Source organism: Lithobates pipiens, unplaced genomic scaffold, assembly GCF_037356315.1.
Source record: "Lithobates pipiens isolate NorthernLeopardFrog02 unplaced genomic scaffold, aLitPip1_a1.2 Scaffold_23, whole genome shotgun sequence".
Classification (NCBI taxonomy): Eukaryota; Metazoa; Chordata; class Amphibia; order Anura; family Ranidae; genus Lithobates; species Lithobates pipiens.
Window position 1 is genome coordinate 262,835,892 of NW_027507785.1, and position 10,433 is coordinate 262,846,324.

At 42.3% G+C, this 10,433-nt stretch overlaps 1 long non-coding RNA gene across 1 annotated transcript in view; it reads right to left on the bottom strand.

The window, feature by feature from the left end:
• The window catches only part of LOC143928304 (uncharacterized), a 191,296-nt gene extending 181,237 nt beyond the window's left edge, over positions 1-10,059 (bottom strand). The window contains exon 1 of the long non-coding RNA XR_013262396.1: positions 9,698-10,059. This is a non-coding gene — a long non-coding RNA (uncharacterized LOC143928304). The remainder of the gene's footprint in view (positions 1-9,697) is intronic.
• Between the last annotated feature and the right edge of the window lie 374 nt (positions 10,060-10,433).

Below are 10,433 nucleotides of genomic sequence, written 5' to 3' on the forward strand. Positions count from 1 at the left end.
GTGTAAGGCGGCAACTTGGTCATCCGTTCACACTTTTATCAAATTCTACAAAGTGGATGTAAGCGCATCTTCGGATGCATGCTTTGGCCGCAAAGTTTTGCAGGCAGCTGTGTAATTTTGCAATTCTGCACTCTTTCCTCTGTTTTAAAAGAACAGTTACTTTTGAGTATTAATGCACTGTTGAATTTGTTGACCGCAAGTTCTAATGCGGTTAGTTAAAGAGGAAGTAAACCCTTCCAAACAACTTGAACCTACAGGTAAGCCTAGATTAAGGCTTACCTGTAGGTCCAAGCAATATCTCCTAAACCTATATGGTTTAGGAGATATTTGCCCGAAAATGGGCACCGCTGTCTACGGCGCATGCGCCGTAGACAGCGGCGCGCAGGCGCACTAAATGCGGCAAATCCATGAATGGATTTGCCTAATTTGTCGACTCCCGTGCGCATGCGCGGGAGTGACGTCATCGCGGCTTCGCCGAGTGGCAGCGGCGGAGCTGCGAGACGCGACTCCCGTGCGCATGCGCGGGAGTGACGTCATCGCGGCTTCGCCGCTGTGATTCGTCGGAGCTGCGAGACGCCACCAGCAACATGGATGCGGCGGACTACAGGGATCAGCGGCGACTTCGCTGGCTCCTGTGTCAGGTAAGTGACACATAATGAGCTACTATGCGATGCATAGTAGTCCATTATGCTTTACCTTTGCAGGGAAAAAAAGAGGAAGTAAACCCATCAGGGTTTACTTCCTCTTTAAGATGGTGACTTCCCTGTTAGGGAGCACCATTGGTTGTGGGTGAAGTTTTATTGCTGTTCCCACCCCTCCTTATGAAACTGCTTGGGGACATCCCTACGGTCAAGATTACTGGAGCTGTGTCCGTCAATGAACGAAAGAGAAAATAGGATTTTTGTACTCGCCGTAAAATCCTTTTCTCTGAAGTTCATTGAAAGAACACAGCACCCTCCCCTCCTATTGATTTATGTTATACTACTTGTTGACGTACTTATTACCAGAGGGACCACCCCCTGGGCAGAACTGTAAAGTTCAGTTTTTTCACATGTATTACATTTTCTGCCTAGTCCTCTCCTGAAGGTGGCGTAATAGCCCTACCGTCAAGATTACTGGAGCTGTGTTTCTCAATAAACTTCAGAGAAAAGGATTTTACGGTGAGTACAAAAATCCTATTTTTTGTGCTAGAAACAAAAAGAGAACAATCATTTTGAAAAGGAAAAAATAAGTAAAAAACAATATTTTTTTTTCTTCCTGCTATAAAACATATCCACTAACAACATTTAAAAAATCTAATTTCTTCATTAATTTAGGCCAATATGTATTCTGCTACAATCCCAATAAGCATATATTGATCAGTTTGCATAAAAGTTGTTGTGTCTACAAACTATGGGATATATTTATGGAATTTTAACTTATTTCTTTTTATACTAATAATGATGGCGATTAGTGACTTACAGCGAGACTGTGATATTGCAGCGGACAAATTAGACACTAACTGACACTTTTTTGAAGACCAGTGACTTTCTTACAGTGATCAGTGCTGAAAACATGTACTGTCACTGTACTAATGACTTTGACAGGGAAGGGGTTATTATCAGGGGTGATTAAAGGGTTGACTGTGTGCCTAGGAGGTGCTTTTACTAGTAGAAGGCATGGATCCGTGTCCCTGCTTTACAGGAACACAAGATTTATGTCTTCTGTACTGACAGAATGGCGATCTGCCTTTTTTATATAGGCAGATCACTGTTTTGTCTACATACAGAATGATCAGCGGGTGCCGGTGGACATTGGGTCCCGCTGGTCATCTCTTGCAGTGTAGAATCACAGCGGGAGCGAGCCGCTGGCAGTGCACATTTGCGCCCGATACCTGGAAGTGCAGGATCACACACACACACACACATACATATATTATATATATATATATATATATATATATATATATATATATATATATATATATATATATATATATATATATATATATATATAAAATACATGATCCTGTGCAGTGCGCCCGCCCTGTAATGCCCCATACACATGGTTGGACATTCCGTCGACAAAATCCGTCAGATTTTTTTCCCGACGGATTTTGGCAGAAACTAGTCTTGCATACACATGGTCGCACAAAGTTGTTGGAAAATCCGATCGTTCAGAACGAGGTGGCGTTCGTAATGGAGGACGGGACTACGTAGAGGCCAGTAGCTTTCGTCTCCAATTTTTTTCTGAGCATGAGTGGCAATTTTGTGCATCGGAATTCTCTACACTCGATTGGAAAAAGTCTGATCCAATTTTGTTGTTGGAAAATGTTAAATCCAGCTTTTTCCGTCAGAAATTCTGACAGAAAAAGTCCGATAGAGCCCACACACGATCGGATTTTCCGACACCATAATCCGATCAGACTTTTTCCATCGGGATTTCCGACCATGTGTATGGGGCATAACAGTAAATGTGCTATGGGGTGGTTAGCAAGTAGTTAAGCACTTTCATCGGCTGATTTATTCACTTCTTCATCTTTTAATTATTCCCTATGTACCTGTTTAAGCTAGCACCATAAGCACTGCCCCAGGTTGCCTGTTTCAGCGTGCCTACTTTGTTTTGTAGCATCCTATGGAGCCACCCTTGCATGCAGGGACTAGAGTTTTGTCTCCCTACACTGTGTGTGTCAATAGAAACACACAGCCCCATAGTCTAGGATGGAATGGCACTCTCCCGCCTCAGGGAAACAGCATTGAGAGACAAGTACTGGACCAAGATTTTAACAAATAGTTTACTGGGGAATGTTTTATTGTGCTCAACACTGAGGCCCATTCACACCTGGGCATTTTCGATCACGGGCAGAATTGCCGCAATTCTGCCCACAATCCCAAAATGCTGACAAAAAACTGACAAATGACACCACGCTTGTTCATGTGCCGTTCGTTTTCGATGGCACTTAAACGTGGGTGCAGTTCTGTCACAATTGTCGCATGATAAATTACGCAGCAAACCGCATCACGCAGAGCAGGTGTGAACTGGGCCTAAAGCTCTAATACTACTTAAGTCTTTATTATAGTCCTAAACCCCAGCATGTTATGATTTGCAACTGATTTTTGTAGCAAATGCCTCAAAATACCTATACTGTTATAGATAGCTCCATCCTTTATCAGAGGTGTCCTTGTACCGACTTGTATTGCAGAGAAGGAGATGGAGGTGTACCAGACCAGATCTATTATACATTACAGAGCACAGTGGGTCTAACTTTTGGTACATATTAAACTGCAAAGTCATATTTAACCATCCTGTACAACATGAGCTACAGTTGTGTGAAAAAGTATTTGCCCTGTTTCAGATTTTTTTTTTTTTGCATATTTGTCGCACTTAAATGACTGAGATCATCAAACAATTTTGTTATTACACAAAGATAACCCGAGTAAATACAAAATGCAGTTTTTAAATGATGGTTTCCTTTATTAAGGCAAAAAAGCTGTCCAAATCTGCCTGGCTTTATGTGAAAAATAAATCGCCCCTAAACTTAATACCCGGTAGTGCCACCCTTAGCGGCAACAACTGCAATTAAGCGTTTTGCGATAACTGCCAATGAGTCTTTCACATGGCTGTGGAGCAATTTTTCTTTGCAGAATTGTTTTAATTCAGCCACATTGGAGGGTTTTCCAGCCTGAACGGCCTGTGTAAGGTCATGATCCAGCATCTCAATTGGATTTAAGTCTGAGCATTGACTAGGCCACTCCAAAACCTAAATATTCCTTTGAACTATTTGGAAGTGGACTTGTTGTGTTTCGGATCATGGTCCTGCTGCATAACCCAAGTGCACTTGAGCCTGAGGTCACGAACTGATGGCCGGATATATTCTCCTTTCTGATAGAGCTCAGAATTCATGTTTCCATAATTTATGGTAAGTTGTCCAGGTCCTGAAGCTGCAAAACAACCCCAGACCATCACGCTACCACCACCATGTCTGACTGTTGGTATGATGTTCTTGCTATGAAATGCTATATTCATTTTATGTCAGATGTAACGGGACGCATACCTTCCAAAAAGTTACATTTTTGTCTGCTCGGTCCGCAGAATATTTGCCTAAAAGTCGGGGGGATAATCAAGATGTTTTTTGGTAAATGTGAGATGAGCCTTAGTGTTCTCTTTGGTTAGCAGTGGCTTTGGCCTTGGAACTCTCCCATGAATGCCATTTTTTCCGTCTCTTTCTTATTGTTGAATTATGAACACTGATCTTACCTGAGTGAGGCCTGCAGTTCTTTAGATGTTGTTCTGATGTTGTGTGATGAGTCGTCATCATGCTCCTGGAGTCATTTTTGTAGGCCCGGCCACTCCTGGGAAGGTTCATCACTGTTCCAAGTTATCTCCATTTGTGGATAATGGCTCTCCCCATGGTTCACTGGAGTTGGAAATGGCTTTGAAACCCTTCCTAGACCAATACATGTTTGTTTCTAATCTGTTCTTGATTTTTTTAGCATGGGACATGATGTGTGGCTTTTTGTGATCTGTTAGCTTGCTTCATTGAACAGGTCTGGTAGTAATTAGTCCTGGGAGAGGCAAGTGAAATTTAACTCAGCTTTCCAAAAAGTTCTGGTTAATCATTGTTCATTCATGATTTAGCATGGGAGGGGGCAATTACTTTTTCGCATAGGGTCAGGCAGGTTTGAACAGCTTTTTTACCTTAATAAATGAAATAATAATTGAAAAAACGTATCTTGGATTTACTCGGGTTATCTTTATGTAATATTAAAATTTGTTTGCTCTCAATCTAAGTGTGAGAAATATGCAAAAAAATAATCAGAAAGGGGCAAATACTTTTTTACAGCACTGTAGGTATACAAAAGGAATCTTTGCATGATGTGGCCTCAGTGGTTAGTACAGGGGTAGAACAGATTCATTTTGGTGGTTTTGCTGTGACATTAACAATTTAACTCAACTTTACTCATTAAACTGCTAAGGAGACATTAGCTAAATAGAAAAAATAATAATTTATGTTTTCTTTTATTTGTAGGGTGTATACAGTATATGTGTGGAAGGAATGTATTTAAGGTGGTATTGTTTAATTCATTTAGTGTTCTTTCTATTTGTTTTTCTTCCTTTTTTGTGTTATTTTGATTGTTATTTGTGTGCTGTCGCAAAAAAACTACATAAAAAAAATCACTTTAAAGTGGTTGTAAAGGCACAAGGTTGTTTACCTTCATGCATTCTACGCTAAAACGTGTACAGCAGCCCCCAAGCCCCCCAATACTTACCTGAACCCCCTCTCAATCTAGCGATGTCCACTAGAGTCTTGGCTCTCCGGGGACTCGCACTCCTGATTTGGCTTTTGGCAGCAGAAGGAGCCATTGGCTTCTGCTCTAGTCAATCACATTCAATGAACCAATAAGGAGATGGAGGGGGTGGGGCCAAGCCAGAGCTCCATGTGTGAATGGACACAAAGCCGCAGCTCGAGAGCATGCTTGTTTAGGTGCCCCCACAGCAGGCGGGAGGGACCAGAAGCACCAGTGTGGGACCCCAGAAGAGGAAGATCCGGGCTGCTCTGGGCAAAATCACTTCACAGAGCAGGTGAGTATAACATGTTTGTTGTGACGGCACCACTTGGCACCCCACTTAGGTGCTTCCTTTGGCCAAACAGTGCCTCCTGCCCTTCAAACCATTCTGAGCAGACCAAGAGCAAAAATTTGGTATGTATCTACCACAGGGTGGTCCTGGGGATACATTGCATAAAACACATGTCACGTCCCAATATTTAGATTTGCTATAAAACACAGCAAATAGTGTTGAAAATGATGGACTTTTTAGGCATAAATATAGATCAAAAAGAATAATTATGCTCTACATGTTACGCGTTCTCTACAACGCTTCATCAGGAGCTTATAGCTTTTTATAAAAATAGAAAAACACAACATTAAAATTATTTATTATAAAAAAATAATTATACTTCCCAACATTCTATAACAAAGAAAAACAGACAAACTTGCTCCCAGGGTTAGGGGAAAGAAAGAAAAAAATAAAAATAAAGAAAAAATATACCAGCCCTTTTTACACCAGTGATTGTACACAGACAAGATGTAAGGTAAAATCCAAAGGAATTACTATTTATTGACCCTCAGGCACATATTTTATACCCCACAGGAGGATATTCCCCTACTGATAATATTACCCTAACTATACAAACTGTAAACAGGAATATAATTAACATAGCTAAACCAAAGCCAACATATACTAATAAACATTAAGTTAATTTAACAACTAGCCACCTAGATGACTTGGTGCCCACCCAGACTATTCAGCACTAAGCCCACCCCCCTGAATACAAGGTACATTACACATTATCATAAGCATAAACATCCTACAATGGTTCAATAGCAAGGTACAGTGGTCACAATATTAATCACCTGTTCAAGAGATGATCAGATTGACAGAAACAATAGGTGACTTAATTATCACAATTATCTTATCAATGGAACTGCAACCTAGGAGGCACACAATGGGAGAGACACTCATTTGTCTATTTTGCCCACTTGACAAGTCACCTGAGGACATACAATGTCCAAGCAGTCTGATGCAGTGGAATTAATTTATCTTCATAGATCGCTTGGGGATTATGGTTGATAAATATTTCTGTCAGAAGTGAAGGAGCCTCTCCAACTTAGGCCATCATTTTCCCTCTGACTATTAACCTATACAAGATTAATATTAAATCTTTCCATCCACCTCAGAAGGTAAGGTTTATTGTCATTATTCAGAGAAGTAATCCAAGCCTTGCTCTCAGCGTCCATTAAGTGATGGTCCATCATAATAGAATTATCTGCTCTCTCCATGGGCCATAATCAGTGGGTAGGAGGCTTAACCCTAGTCCTCTCCAAAAGCCCCTGTCCTGGCTGGGTATGTCACATTGGTTATTTTAGAACACAAAAAAATGAAGCTTTAGTATTACATTAATTTGCCTCCTCATTTGACTTCAGAGTACAAAAAACTAAAAATTCTGGGAAATAAAAGCTCCCAAATTTGCTCATCTCATGTCCATACACTAGACAGACTTGTAAATCAAAATATTTTAGGGGTCTGAGACAAGCTGATTTGTATGATTGCATCCTTTGTGCCTCACAAAGTTATATAAATAAAGTTTTATTTAGAGATTCAAGTAGTTCATCTATTAAGTTTTTTTTTAGCGCAAATTTCTTCCTTAGTCTTTCAGGACCATACACAGAAACAAAGGGCCACAAGATCAGTAGTGACTGAAGAAAGAACAGTTTTTTGTTGCCCATGGCAACCAATCATATTCTCTTTACATTCCAGTACTACATACCATTTCATTTCTATTTAAATATGAATCCTTTTCCTGCCCACTCAAGGTAAGAAAAAAACATAGGATGGGTACCCTGCAAAAACGACCCTGCTAAAATCTAATTTAAGTAAGTCAGCTAGTGACATAGCTGTCAATCATTGTGAATCCCAATGGAACATAATACTGATTCAGATATCAGAACACGTCAGCAGCAATTGCGAGGACATAAGGAGGGTTCAATGAGTGAAATGTGAAAATTTTAAATTTTAATGCGAGAGTCCGCCGGGACTCCGCGTTTTTTTAAAAGCCAGCAGCTACAAATACTGCAGCTGCTGACTTTTAAAATAGTGACACTTACTTGTCCAGCGCGCCCGCGATGTCGGCACCCGAAGCCGATCTCTAGATCGTCTTGTCGGGTGCTGCCGCCGCCATCTTGGGTATGGGGATCAGGAAATGGAGCCTTTCGGCTTCATTTCCCGGTTCCCTACTGCGCATGCCCGAATCGCGCTGCGCAATAAGGATGGTCCCCGCTGCCTCTGGGATCTGTGTGTTTCCCAGCAGGCAGCGGGGCACTTGCGGAAAGGGGCGTAATCTACGCAGCTTTCCGCAGAGAGCTATCCCGGAAGTGGGTGCACAATACCTGTACTGTACAGGTATCTGCACCCCCCTCCCCCCTGAAAGGTGCCAATTGTGGCGCTGGAGGGGGGGAGGGTTCCAATGAGCGGAGGTCCACTTTAGGGTGGACCTCCGCTTTAATTACATGTAATCACAAAGGTTATAATGAGTATTTCATTTATAAGTTTGTTCTGTTATGAAAATATTCACAAATTGTGCATATTGAGTACATAAAAGAACTAATGATTTCTACTACTTTATAAATTCATAATTTTAATTGAAAAGTTCATGTTCTATTTCAAATGGCGAATTATGCAAAAGTCATACAGTACCTCGTAAGACCCAGTCTGTAACAAAATGAAAACTTTATTCACTGCCCAGCACCTTCTTCAGTTCAGATTTATTTGCCCTGCACATGCTGACCACCTTCACACTACTCCAGGGCTCAACATTTTAAGTCCTGAGCTACTGGCCAGGCCTTAAGAGTTATTGGCCACCAGTTGCCCCACCCAACCCCTACCCTATCCCACCCCTAAACACGCAATTAATTATCTCATGAAATAACACTTTTAAATGTTTTATGCAGAATTAAGTTACAAAAATAAATGTTAACAACAGCAACTATAACTATTAACATAAAGCATATCAGTACACATCAGTGGAGCCTCATCAGTGCCCATCAGTGCTGCCTTATCAGTGCAGCTGCATCACTGTCCATCAGTGCAGCTTATCAGTGCCCAGCAATGCCACCTCATCAGTGGCCATCAATGCAGCCTTATCAGCACCCATCAGTGCAGCCTATCAGCGCTCATCAGTGCAGAATATCAGTACCCATCAGTACAGAATATCAGTACCCATCAGTACAGCCTTTTCAGTGCTTACTAGTGCCATCAGGGCAGCCTTATCAATGCCCATCAGTGCAGCCTAACACTGCATGGGGATCACAGGGAGGAATCCGGAGGAGAGCCAGCTGGATCACACGGAGAGAGGATCTCCCACTGTGACACAGCTTGGATTTGAACTGTCTGCCGCTGTCAAACAAAGACTCGGCTCCTTGACTGTCTCCCATAATAGACAGCACACTGATTCAATTTCCTGGCATTGGACCAGTGTACTGTCTATCATAGGAGCTGGTCCAGGAGGCGGGACTTTGTTTGAAAGTGGCCGGCCGTTTCAGCTCCAAGCTGTGTTACAGCGGGAGATCCTCTCTCTGTGTGATCCGGCCAGCTCTCCTCCTGAGTTTCCTGGCTTATTGCTTCTGGCAGAAGCAGTGTGGCCTTTTTTTACAGGGCATCAGAGTGGCTGGGGGGGCAGGGAGTCAATTGCCTTCCGCGCCGCTCTGATGCCCTGTAAAAAAGGCTGCACCGCTTCTGGAATAAACAATTAGCCAGTAAACTGTCAGCCTAGTCCGCCCCTTCTCCACACTTGCCAAATGCTAAAAGGCAAGTGAACATTTTGACGGCTGCACTACTCCATACCTACCCAGCCATGTTCTCTAAAAAGATTGGGTTACACATAAACACAGTTTAATTCAGCTTCAGTGTTGGTGTGCACAGGCATGCTATACCAGTGTCACTTTGGGAGCAAGGGCTGCACACAACCCAACAACCTCTCGGTCATTTCCTGGAGCTGCATCAAAACATGGGGCCAGGTGGTGGGCAGACACAGTACAAACCTTTGACCACCACCTTGCCCACCACCACCATCTTTCTTGTCATAAAAAGACAAAGAGCAGCGCCTATCTGAATGTAGCAATGTATAAAACAAGATTTTATGCAAAGGTAATGTACTCACTAGAAAGTGGTATAAGGCAGGCATTCCAATAGGAAGCAACCAATAGGTTCTAGAGATCCAGGGTGGCATCAGTGGATCGCGGTTTCATCAGACTTTGCGGCGCCGGTGGTTTCTGGTGTCCCAGACTAGATGGAGAGGGCGCAGGAGGAAGCCATCAGCAGGAAGTCTCTGAAGAGCGGAAGCTGATTCGTACACACATTCGGAGCATGCATGCTCCTTCGTCTTTCTTGTGCAGACTCAGGTAGGGTGTGGGTAAGGAGATCCTCAGCGAGCCAGTGTGTTCTTATAGCCAGATACTGTAATGTGGAGAAGGACAGTAATATCATCCACCCAGGTAAGTTCCAACACTATGTAACACCGGAGCCTCCTGCAACAGGAAGAGGACATGGATCAGTAAAAGTAGAAAAATAACAAGATACAACTCAAAACACAGACATTTTCCACCAGCAAGCACAGAATACAGGATAGGGTACAATGAATGAACTTTACTAGGAGTATAAGGTGGAGGACCAGACCAATATGAGTTTAGCCAGGAAGAGAACACATCACATCTGTCAATTTGGACCAAATAGAATAAAAATTTGTGCATAGCATAACATTTACAGAGGATGTTTCTCATATAGGATACACCTGTTTAGTTCTAACTTCTATGCCAGATGGGGGGTTTGCCAATATATATTTTACAGCTGAGCTAATATCCGGCAAACAGTGAAAAGTGAACTAGTAAGATAAGTGG